The sequence below is a fragment of the Phoxinus phoxinus genome (genome assembly GCF_949152265.1).
Source record: "Phoxinus phoxinus genome assembly, chromosome: 23".
Lineage (NCBI taxonomy): Eukaryota > Metazoa > Chordata > Actinopteri > Cypriniformes > Leuciscidae > Phoxinus > Phoxinus phoxinus.
The window spans coordinates 4243806-4257601 of NC_136898.1; the positions used below are offsets into that span (position 1 = coordinate 4243806).

The 13796-nt window shown below is 38.2% G+C and overlaps 1 protein-coding gene across 5 annotated transcripts in view; it reads right to left on the reverse strand.

Moving 5' to 3' along the window:
* Nucleotides 1–13796, reverse strand: part of pitpnm2 (phosphatidylinositol transfer protein, membrane-associated 2) — a 63649-nt gene that overhangs the window by 45538 nt on the left and 4315 nt on the right. The gene's annotated exons all lie outside the window — the stretch shown is intronic.

Consider the following 13796-nt stretch of genomic DNA (forward strand, 5'->3'; position numbering starts at 1 on the left):
GCCGTCTTGCCCCTGGTGAAAAGGAAGCATTCAACACAATTACAATAGATTGGCTGGACCCTTGTCGAGTCTCTAAAAATAGTAACAATAATCAAAGGCTCACAAAAGGAAAGGTTAGAGACCAAACTACTGTTTATCACCACTGCCTCATTCCAGGATACCCTAAAGCTTAGGTATTATTATAGGAAATTATAAGACAGACATTTAAAATTATTTACTCATCATTTTGAATTTAAAAAAAAAAAAAAAAAAAAAAAAAACACTATAAATAATAATAATTATTTTTTATTTAAAATGTAAATGCTACAAGTACACAATACTGTTCAAAAGTCTGGCCTTAGTAAGATTTTTTTTTTCTTTTTTTTAAATAATTATTTTATTTAGCAAAATGAATGAAAATGATTGTAAAGGCATTTTTAATATTACAAAAGGTTTCTATTTCAAAAACCCTGTTCTTTTGAACAGTCTTTTCATCTAAGAATCCTAACGAGAGAAAAAAAATGTATCACAGTTTCCACTAAAATATGAAACAACACTACCTAATAAATGACATGTTCAGGTCACTGTATGCATTAATTGAATGGAAAAGAACAGCCGAGATATTCTGCAAAACTTCTCCTTTTGTGCTCCAAGTAAGAAAAAATTCAGGTGCCGGTTTTGAAACGACACAAATGCGACCACACCGGTTTGGAACGACACCGAATCTAAATTAAGGATATCAAATCAAATAGTTCAGTGTTTTAGAAAGGACATCCAAAGTAAAAACATTTGCATTTATTCTCTTTTCGCATATAAATATCCGAATATCTGTGGTTTCGTCATTCTTCCACAGGACAGGCAATAAAAGGTCACAGCTGGAAGTGATTGTCGAGACTAAGAACAAGTCTCTGTAATGGTCACCGCTGGTGAGTCACAGCTGCCAGCACTGGTGCATTTTGGTCCTGAACTAGGTCAGGGGCCCTGAGCTACTCTGGGCTTGTGGCTAGACCTGAAATATCAGACAAATGCACGAAGACAACCATCATGAAGGCCTAAGACGTTCTGCTGCATGCCAGAGACAGATCCTACAATACAACACTGACAAACCACATACATCTATACTTCAAAGAACATTACGGATGACATCTTCACTCCCAGTGAAACCAGTTAGTCTGGATGCCACACCACTGCCGTCACCCGGATCCCCAATAGTGGCTTTTTTTTAAACACTATGGGATTAATTTGTGTCAGATGTGTCGCGCAACACTGACATATGACTATGGAGAGGGATTTTCAGCGCATTATCTTCCCATTTCTCACCAGCTGGTTAAAATGATACCGTAACACATTCGAGTGTGTGTTGTCATCGATCTGTAACAACAAAAAAGACATGCACTGCAGTTCGCATCAGATGCAATTTTCCATAATTATGTTTGAAAGGGTTTCTATAAATTCCTCCCGTTGACAAGTGTCTACAGTGCCTATAAGAGGATCGTTCCCGACTGAGAACGCTTTCCCAGGACCGATGTGTCCAAACAAACGGACACCACAATCCCATATCTTTTTTTGAGCACATCTCAGAAGCTAAATGCAAAATAATGTAGTGTGCGAGCGAGCGACTAAAAAGGGGGCAATAACATTTAATGGCATGTTAATTATCATACAGCATTAGATGAGAAATTAAAAAGGTAATCGTTCGTTTGTGTCAAGTGTCCACATGGCAATATTGCATATGTCACATTTCAACAGGACTCCTACTGTAGTAGAGAACCTGTTTGTATCTAAATATAGACATATGAGGAAACGCTGTCTGAGCTAACAGTATTTGTAATGCACACACACTTAAAAATGTTGACATCATTGAATGTAAGATCCCCCCCCCCGAACCTCCATCTTAATACGCCGAGGCGTGCATCAGTTAAGTTGCGAGGTGAGGCTGTCAGGCTCTTAAAAAAAAAAATCACAGCAGAGACATCACAGATGATTTTGCATGTGAAAATACTGTGGGAGTGATGAGAATTCCTTTAGAGACTCGGATCAAAACCAGGAAAACAAAACATGCGGATTGAACTGAGCCCTCTCAGAACTCTCCGTCCTCTCAAGAAACACCTGTTTATCAGTCGCGTCGAGAACCCGGCACTGAGATTCGAGACGTCCGTCCAAGCATAGACGGTTTACCTGTTAGATGGCGCTTATCATGCTGTCTATCCAACTGATCCGATCAATGCATAGAAAGCAGCCGGTCCAAATCCCATTCCCAAACAGAAGCATTCTAGCATCCTGCCACCATTGTTGTGCTTTTTTATCCTCTGGTCTGAATGAAGATGTCATCAAACGCTGCCAGTTAAAATCATCGGGGAAACGTGAAGGGAAAAAAAAAATGTCTCTTTTTTTTATCTCCTTCTCACTTGCAACCTTTTTCCTCTGCCGTTTCGCCTGTATCCACCTCTTGTGGGGCTATAAAGCTCTGTTGCCATGGAAATGCAAAAGGCTGTCATTGGATTGGCTGGAGTTGGTGTGATGAAAGCGGCTCAGGGACGGCCCACTAACTGCTGTGCTCATGAGAGGCTCCGCCCCCTCCTGTTTGCATTCGCTCTTCCAGACTGTCTGATAGCTATTAGATTCAGTCAGTGGAGAGGAGAGGAGGAACATCTGCATCTTAATATGAGTGCAGGTCTGTCAATAAGCATTACGCAGCATCAATGGAATAAAAGAGAATTAATGGGGGGGAAATGAACAGGGAGGAGTCATTGAAACTGACATAATGACACCAACCTCATAAAGTGACTCAAGCCTTTGAACACTTGTGCAATTCCTGCACTGATTTTTTGGAGGGAAATCTACCGGAATTCTGAGGAACAAATTTAAACATGTCGAGGTAAAATATTTAGAACATCTATTGCATTTCCCGCACTGATTTTTGGAGGGAAATCTGTCAAAATAAATGTAAACATGGTGAGGTAAACATTTAAAACACTGCAGAGAGTACCACACTCTCATTGGTAGCTGAAAGCATAATTAAATTAGCCTAAATATTTAATAAACAAACACACCAGGGAAAGGGGAATGCGCTGATGTTTACCAATGAGGGCTGATCCAATTTTGTGGAATTAATTCATTAATTCTGACCTGCTAGTAACTCACATATTTCAATACTTCGAATCAATTATTACTTACACATGCAATGCAACATAGACTTTGGCATCATTCCAATTTACATACTAGCCATACTAAATAGTATGCACTACTTTTTGAGCTAATAATACTCGCAATTAGACGACAGATGGGTTTTTAAAGGCAGATATCAATATCTAGACAGGAGGGACAATTTTTGTGAATTTTAAGTTAATATCATGTAAGTGTTCTTTTAATTTAAACAATTGTATGTACATGTAAATGTGCCATAATTTAATAATTTAGGCTATATCAGCATTACATCGGCCATCCTGCACTCTATATATCAGCACGAGCCACTGAAAAACCTATTGGGTCGACCACTACCCACAATCCCTTGGAATTTGCGCCGGGTCTCTTTCCAAAAAAAAAAGACGAGGAATTTGAGCTGAAGCTGCCACTGCTGTACAACACTTAGTATGTACTTTCCAATCATATGTAAGGTCCATTCTTCTAGTGTGCAGTAATATAATGTGAATTGTGATGCAACCAAAGAAAAAAAAAATATGCAAAAAGTTATTTTTACATCATCATTTATCACTAGATCTTTAATTGCAAACTGGACAGAAGCGATCCGTCTCGTGTGCTCTCGAGAACATTGTGTTCTAATGTTTAACCCAACCACAGACCTTAAAGGCCACTTTGTTTAACTTCAAAGAGACAAAGTGACCTTCAACTTGGAAATATAGCCTACAGTCTCTCAGCTTGAGTTCATTTCATTCTGTTATTAATCTTTCAAAACTTTTAAATGATTATTTGCATGTACTAAAATGTCCCTCAAACATCTGAGAGAACATGTTCTTGTTTAACCAATGCAAAGGTTGCACTGGAAAAACTTGCGTAATAAAATCTGGTACCACAATTCACTTTAATGAAATCTATCAATGATGAATATTGGCTCACTAAAGCCACGCTGCGGTTCCCAGAAACACATCGACCTCTGAGATTAATTCACTTTAACAGTGCTAATGTGAGGTCGGCCCGTAGATTAGATATGCGTGACATTTCATATGGCGCTGCCTTAAGCTGTGCAGGGAAGCTAAGAGCTCTTTATTGATTTCTTTAAGGTTGGCGTCCACCACGATTGGGCATCTCGAAGCCGTGTACAATTACGACAACGCATCAAGTTAGAAAGTCAGCGCTGCAGTTCCACACATCTGATTTCATAGGGATTGCCTACAGGAGGGAAACTCAAAACTTATGATAACAAGATGATGACGAAGCTAATTTCATCTGGCATTAAACTATTAAACACTAATTATTTAAATAATTACTAGGTAACTCTTGAAATTATAGCTACTTAATAATGATAGCCACATGATATTGTTTTAACGGATTCATATTTTTCTTTAAAATGATCTTATTCAGTATTTTCTTTAATATTTACACTACCGTTTAAAAGTTTGAGGTCAGTAAGATTTGTTACATTGTTACAATATATATATATATATATATATATATATATATATATATATATATATGTTTTGTTTTTTTTACAAATAAAGTTATTTTGAAGTTTCTATTCAAGGAGTCCTAAATATTTTTATTATTATTAGTTTCCACAAAAAGATGAAGCAACAACTGTTTTCAACATTTGTGATCATCAGAAATGTTTCTTGAGCAGCAAATCTGCATATTAGAATGATTTCTGAAGGATCATGTGACACTGAAGACTGGAATAATGATGCAGAAATTCACAATATTACCGTTTTAACTGTTTTTTGATCAAATAAATGCAGCCTTGGTGAGCATAAGAGACTTCTTTCAAAAGCGATGAAAAAATCGTACTTATGAACGATAGTGTAACTAAGTGTCAAATTTTAATTAGTAACATGAATCAAGAAATGTCACTTTTACCACACTTAAAACCTTAAAAGTAGTAGTATCCATGTCTCACTGTGTGATGTTCAAACACAGGAATCATGTTGGGGACTTTGCCATTTCACATTCTTCTAGCCGACCTGACGAAGGAGCACTAACGCCACTCATCCGTTATCCCGCCATCAGCAGGTTTCTGTTAACCGACCCGTCTATTTAGCAACAGCAATTTTTTTATTTATTTAATTGATCTGAAGTCCTGTGGCGTCTCAACGCTGCCGACATTACGCAGACACAGGAGTCTGACACTTGCTGGCTCTGAACACACATGACCCACGTCACTGGTCCAGCGTAACTCCTGAACACGGCAAAATAAAACAGGATTTTTAATGCAACGGTAAATCCATGAGCACACAACGGTGACAAAGGACTTCCTTCGGTTTCCTCTGGACACATTGTGTAACAGGACAAAGAACAAGGGAGTGTTTTGAATATTACAACTGTTGGCTATTGTGATAAATAGTCTTGTACATCTCGAAAGCGAAGTTTCAAAAGAGGTTATTTGATACGGGCATCACTGCCATAAGATTTAACACCATTATCTCATTTGTAGGCGTCAAAGTTTAGATCTAATTCTTTAAAATTATACAATTAGCAGTGTCTGCTAATATTTTTTACAAACCTTACTTAACTTCATGTCTTGTTGAGAAGACATGTGCTTGCTAAGTGATCAGAAATCTACCTGGTGTTTTTTATTAATATATATTTATTATAAATGGAAGTCTAAAGAACAAAAACTGGAGGGAAACCACTAGGGATGAGCACGAGTACTCGAGGACTTGGACGTGACCGCGACGATTGATCATGAAAATGAAATAAAGTGATTTGAAAGCATGCAGTGATGCCTGGAATCACTTTAATCATGAAAATACGTGCAAGATGTGCAGCTGCCATATAGCCTATATAACACCATAATGAGAACCATATTCAGTTTCAGCCCAAATGCAAAGCCCAACATTACTGACTATGATTGGGTTATTTGAGACAGTTATATTGCTTTTAGATTTTTTCTTTTTTCAAAAATATTGATATTATTAATAATCCAGTGTAGTGCATTTTTTTATTTTCACAAAAATTTCATGGCCCCCAAAATATTTTGTTGTATGAAAATCTGAACACGCAGAGAAAGAAAGAATAGACTCTGCTTTAAAAAAAAAAAAGTGTAATGCATTATTTTTTAATCAACACTTGAATGTAGGTAAGTTCCATAAAAAAGCAACATTTTGAACATATAGCTGAGAAAATTGTGTTTTTGTCAAAGAGTAAATCGATGGGATTCAGAACAATGATCATAACACAGATGGAGTAGATCGAGTCCATCAACACCCCGAAAGCTTAACAGTTCTATAGCTCGTCCTGGGTCGACATTTCATTCTGTAACATTAGGCAGTCCCTCCAGAAAAAACGCGATTATGCGATCGCATGATTCAATGCATAATCAGCCAAAGTCCGCATATTTATGCGGGGGGCGCATTTTTTCAAATACGCCGCACTTTCACCGCATAAATTGCCGATTTCCGCGCGCAAAATATGCGGGCTTGCATGATTTCATAATCCCCGCATTTTCGTTGCAAAAAGTCACATATATCTTAGCAGAAAGTTGAAAAATGTTGCGTTTACTTCACACAAGCGCAGCCATTTGCCCTGTTGCCATGGGAACGTTATGAAGTGACGTAATTGCGCGACATCATTGAAAAGCTGCAAACCCCGTAATGCTTATGAAACCATGATGAAGCTCGCAAATCATTCTCATTTGCCAACAAACATAAGCGCAAAAGACCGCGCAAAGCAGTTTCCCAGTGTGTTACATGACAGTGGGGGCAAATTATTTTGAATATATTCAAATATATAGTATTACAAAATAATTATTCAAATTATTATTACCACAGGCGGAAGTCGACGCTGGACAACCACTTTGCCACTTTGTCATTTTTACAGAAGTTGTAGCATATTCATTTTGTAAAGCGGAACTTGTTCGACTCATCAATGTTTTGTAAGTTTGAGCCATGTGTTTATTAAGGTCTGAAACAATACAAGATGAGAACTTAAATATTCCCAGCACTTTATGTGAGGTAGTATGCTTGCTTATCATAGGAAGTAATAAGAAATGACTCTTTACATTAAAGGTAGGGTAGGTCAGAATTGCATTAAAAAAAACTTTTATTCAAATTTGTTTAAACTGTCTTTATATACCAATGCATAATTAAAATGCAAGTACTCTGAAATAGAGAGTAAAAAAAAACGAGTGACTCTAGTGTATTTAATCTACAATAAACACAGCTCATTAATTCCATTCACTCCCACCTAAAAACGGGTGCGCGACTGCGCGCACGTGGGCAGAGCCAGTAATAGCGGCGGTAGTCATGGCGACGGAGAGTGACAGTCGCGCAAGCCAATCCTGTGATTCGTCCCGAATGGAAATAATGAGCTGTGTTTAATGAAGATTAAACGGTCTAGAGTCACTCGATTTTTATACTCTTTTTATCAGAGTACTTACATTTTAATTATGCATTGATATATATAGAAAGTTTAATCAAATTTGGTAAAAAGTTTTTATATAAATCCTACCTACCCTACCTTTAAAGTAGTAACGTTAGCCTAGTGAATAGGGTGTTGGGGGAAAAACATTTTTTTTCTCTTTTTCATCAAACCGCAGTTTTTGCAAGTTCCCGCAATTTCATCGCATAAATATCCCGCATATTCCATCGCATTTTTTAAGAAAACGTGCCGCATAATCAAGGATTTTTGCCCGCAACAATCACAAAAAAACGCCGCGTTTTTCTGGAGGGACTGATTAGGCAGTTTTGATTTATATGCGGTTTAATGTTTGATGACTGTGTTATTTTACATGTGTGTAAGCAATGCTTCTATCGCTTGTTTCTGCTGCTTCACCTGTGTTTTGATCCGGAGATTCAGTAATCTTTCAGAAGATGTGCAATAGCGCCCCCTACCGCATAACAGTGAAAACATGGATTGCCAGCAAAGTTCGAATCTTTTCACGCTATGGCTTGGAAACCGTGGAGGGATGTCTGGAATCACTTGAAATACTAGATGAAAATACAGTTCAGGAGCACGATGTGCAGCGCCAATCTACTATATTCAGAATCATAACATTATAAACAGAACAAAATAAACTTGCGCTGCCTACATAACATTATAATGAAAACACGTCGATTCTTTGTGCTTTAGTTGCTTTAGTATAGGAGTAACATTTACTAGCTAGCATAGCACGTAAATTGCATTTGCATCCTATTGTGAAGATACAAATGTTACGTTTTTGTTGTGTGTGTATCCATCTACAATATCTGATTAATCTCATATAGGATGTGTCATCCAGAACAGGCTTTCTTTTTCGACAACATTGATGTTTTATTGATAATCTAGAAATGTTATTTTGAAAGTCATTTTTAAAGTCATATCTTTATTTGTCAACATTCATTTTCGTAACAGTGTATGACGGACACGTCCCGCCCCGAGTACTAGTTTTTGAGACCTATCAATACTCGAAATGAAAAGTTTACAAAATTGCCTATCCCTAGAAACCACCACTAACACCCAAGCAACCACATAGCAACACCCTGGCAACCAGCCACATGTAGTATCATGCCACTTGAAATCAAAAAGCATCACAAATTTCACAAATAAAAATTTTCTTCAGAAACGTAGTTTATATATATATATTGTATAATGTCCTAAAGTCCAAATTAAAAAAAAGTTACAAAAAAAGAAGTATGATTTCGTATGTAAAGTGCAACACGTTTGCAGGGATACTGGGCATCGCTGCCAAAACAAACAAATCCATTCCAAAGTGTTTCTTTCTTACTAATCGCACACAAGGGCGACGTGCTTTGCTTCCTCCATAGTATTAGCTATACTATGGAGAGTATAGAGGTTCGCTGTTTGTTTAAAACAGCAAAAGTGAAACGTGCTCTGTGGGGGCCCAGTGGGGCAATACTGGTGTGGTACACCACCCCAGCAGAGGACGTCCCTGGATTAGGTCCAGTGGCACCGCAAACCTGCTCAATCGCTTCCATCTCAGATAGGGGTGATTATTAATTATCAGGGCTGTCTGATTGGAAGAGATTTTGAAGGGGAACGGGAGAGCTTCACTCCGACGAGGCGAGTGAAGATTATCTATACTATGGAGAGTATAGAGGTTCGCTGTTTGTTTAAAACAGCAAAAGTGAAACGTGCTCTGTGGGGGCCCAGTGGGGCAATACTGGTGTGGTACACCACCCCAGCAGAGGACGTCCCTGGATTGTAGGTCCAGTGGCACCGCAAACCTGCTCAATCACTTCCATCTCAGACACGGTTTTAATTATTCTTATTTCTTTTGATTATTTTAATTTCTTCTATGTAAAGCACTTTGAATTACCACTGCTTAGCTTTGCATTTACTGAATGAGCACTGTGCCACTGTTCGTCCGACTGTTTGCACCGTATTTTATTTTCTAAACTGTTTTAATTATTCTTATTTCTTTTATTATCTATGTAATTATTTTTATTTTTATTTCTTCTATGTAAAGCACTTTGAATTACCACTGTGTATGAAATGTGCTATATAAATAAACTTGCCTTGCCTTGCCTTGCCTTGCCAACGAAGCTTTTTTGAAAACACCATAAAATGCTTATCAGAACATCCGAAGTCTCTTCTGCTTCAGATAAATTAGAGGCAAATAAGTCGGAGACAACGCGCCGCTACACAAGACACATGAATAAATGGAGGAAGAGGGAAGCGCAAACAAACCCTTGACGTGAGGGGCGGATGATGAGAAAAGGCAGTTTATTTATAGAGCGGGCCAGCTGATAGTGGCTCGCCTCCGTGCTCACTCGATTCTTTAAATTATTGTAATAAATCACTCACCTCACGGGGATTTGAGCTCAGATAATCGTCAGCCACTCATCTCATGCGGAGCTTCTACTCTGAGCTATTAAAAAGCCTTTTTAGGGTCCGGTCGCAGGGAAAATGAAGCCTATTGAGAAAACGGCTTCCGTCGGGAGTCTGAGATGGTACGTCGCTGGTGTTGGCGGTGCACATTAGGGGGCTCGGGGTATAATGCATGAGTTTCATAAGGTGGATAGCTGATGTGACTGCTGATATGCTGTTGGGTAATGGGGAGGAACAAATAACGTGGCTAGGAGGGAAAATGCAAAAACACTGTGACATAAAGGCAACCAAACACATATGAACTACAGAAAATCTCCCAAACTCAAGTCAAGCAATGATAGGGATTAATATATGCAAATATGACACCTGTACGCTGAGAACATACCATTTTAAACCTACACTAATGCTAAGCACAAAATTGAATTGAATGGCAATCTTTCCTAAGCACGTTCATTCTACTTCTGCATTGCTTTGCGTTGCAAATACCTGCTGTGATAACAAATGCAAATCTAAAAACCTCACAATAAAATGCAAATCGCTTAGCAAGTGAGCTACAAGGCTGTTTGGACAGAATGATGAACGGGCTGATGGGAAAATTACACTGGCCCTGGCTGGTACCCTATCAGAAACGAACTTTGCCGAAGCGCAGACGCCAAAAACCTCACCACAGAAACCAGCAGCAATGTAGCTAATCGAAGTCAGAAACACCAGCTAGCGTTTCTGGCTTCAATTAGCTGGTAATGATGAAAACCATACATGGAAATACTGCAGTTTTGATGCAACGTGCCAGATTCGACATTAAGCTGCGTGTAAATATTCAAAAGGCAGAGCAAATATGAAATATCAGTTTGTAGAACAGAAGGACTCGGGCTGGTATTGATTTTTATGTGAAATTAGCATAACTTGAGGCTTGAGAAATCGATCACACTGTTGAATACTGCATCAGGTGTTTGATATTGAGTATCATTTTACAGCCAGGAGATTAAACGCAAACCTCACACGAAAACAAAATGCTCATGTACAAACTCCTGCACATACAATAGTTTAACACAACTGTTGACAAATTATGATTGCGGATCAGTTTGTGTAAGAGAGACACAGAAATGCCATCTGAAGACTATTTTCAGCTTTTTGGCGATATTGAATATGTATCTCAATATTTATGTATCATCGGATCATAGGGCTGCACGATATATTGTTTTAGCGATGTGCGCATAAGTCGCATCGCAGCCGATCGTAGTTGATCAGGGATCCGTACGGACCAGGCACCACAGTTCAAAACACACACGATTCTCGGATTAACTGAAAAGTTTAACCATCATAGAGCGAAAGTTTATCATTTGCACGTGTTTTAGGTCCTGTCAATTTAAACATTCAAGCGATTTTAAAACATTCAATAAGACGTGAAAGAGAAAAGTATGCTATAAACTGTAAGTTTCACATACAGACTTTTTGAGATCTGATGCAAACTCATATAATCAGAGTTTTGATCAATTTAAATTAATAGGTTTACACTGATTCATGGAAACATAAAAAAATAATAAATAAAAAAATAAAAAAAGTAAAAACATTTGTCAGTCACAGGAAAAAAAAAAAGATCATAAAAGGAGCTTATGACATGAATCTTTAGAAAACGTAATGGGTAAACCAGTTAATCCATTAACCAGTATTAGACTAACTAACAATGAGCAATACATTTGTTACAATATTAATCTTTGCTAATGCTAGTTAATAAAAATAAAACCGTTCATTGTTACTAGTTCATGTTCGCTCAGGTCCATTAAACAATATTAACAGATACAACTTTTGATTTGAATAATGTATTACGAAATTAGATTAATAAATGCTTTAGAATATGTTCCATTGTTAGTTCATGCTAATTTAGTTAACAAATAAAACCTTATTTTAAAGTGTTAGCACTAAATGGTCTTAAAAGCACATTAAAAATCAACATTGTCAGCAAAAACATTGCAAATACATACAAAAATATTAAATATATATCGCCTACACCAGCATATTTACTAGCCACTTCTTTCAAGTTCAATGGAGGCGAGACCATCAATCAAAGTCACAGTGGGTGTGGAGAGACACCCTAATACCATTAGTGTCCATCCAAGAGCAAAAAAATTAGAAATATACAGTTTCTTCTCGCAGACACGCCGTTAAGAGCCCGTAACGGCACAAACCCCACAACCACGGACCCATTTGTTACCAAGATTAGGAACCTATTAAGACCAACTGGCCATTTCCTGATTGCATTCATTAATAATAGCGCTCTGCTTTGTGGAGAACGGCTATTGCCCGCACACAAACAAAAACCTGAAGTACTGATGTCACAAAAGAGGTTGAAGCAGGTAAGTCTGGACTAATAGAGTGGTCCTTTCAGTGTTATTGCCTTTCCAAGTCTATTACTGTAAGTGGGGCGGACAAACACTATTAAAATTTCAAAAGACACTGACGTTTGGCTTAGCCGTCACAAGCAGCATGAGCGCAATAACGCTTGGGGACGGTCCATGCAACTTTTCCATTTGTGAAATTGGGACGAGGTCAGCGGATGGTAACATTTCAACACACAGAGGCTTCGGATGTGTGTGAAGGGAGAGTTCACCCTCAAGTGAAATTCAGTCATTATTTACTCGCCCGCATGTCAGTCCAAGCCTGTATTGTCGTTTCAATTTCATATTTTTATACAACAACAGTTTGGTGACCTTGGCTCCAAAAACACTTAAAACCAACAAAGGTGACAAAACACTGTTAAAGTAATGCATGTGACTTTGACACTATATAGCCTACAAATGATAAGGAATTTATATTAGCTTTGAGAGCTGCAGTATTTAGGTCAATAATGACAAAATATTTTAATTCATCACACAAAAACTATCATGCGACTTCAGAAGACTAATGCTGGGTACACACCAAAATATTTTTTACATCTTATAAGATTTTCAAAATGTGATAGACCACAAACATGAGGACAAAAAATCCTTTTTGCTCCTATAGCGTGTGGTGTGCCATGATGTGTCAAAGACAGCACACCACACACTAACAGATTTTCAACCAGAGTCTCGACTATGAACACGGGGAATCTTGCAAAATCTCACGAGACTTCAGAATAAGCATGGCGGACGATATGCAGAAAGAAATTGCGATGATAGTGTTTGGCATGCTTTTGACAGAAAAGTCACAGAATAAAAAACATTTCACCCAGCATTATATAGAACCTTTTATACAGAAAGATATTCAATCTTTATCGTCTTTATTGGATTTATTGTCTCTTTAAAAATAGTTATTTAATCCCTCTATAGAAGCTTCCTGCAAGAGTGTGTGTGTGTGTGTGTGTGTGTGTGTGTGTGTGTGTGTGTGTGTGTGTGTGTGTGTGTGTGTGTGTGTGACCGTCTCTTCTATCATCTCGCTTTCTGATTGGATATGGTTTCGTTTCACGTGATAATCTCCAGAGCGTGTGCGGGTTTGTCCTCGGGGTTCCCCCCACACATCAGGACTTCTGATTCGCGATCGGGGCGGCTCTGACGTTCTTCCGAGCAGATTCGGACACTCTTAAACACACCTCACACCAAAGGAAAATCTGATAAGATAATCTGTAGAACCATCAAGATAATCGGGACATAGCTAGGATTGTCGGAAGGGGGAAAATCGATTATCTTTTGGTGTGTGTACCCAGCAGCATAATGCACAAAATTCTCCTTTTGTGTTTCATAGAAATGACATGAGGCCGAGTAGTTTTCATTTCTGGGTGAACTACGGTTTTCCATTAAGATCCCATGATCACTCTGGATACGGATCCTCATCCAAGCCGTCTAAAACAGATCAAAATCCAGATGCCGTTCCTCTTGTCGACTGCGAGAATCAACTCTTCCACG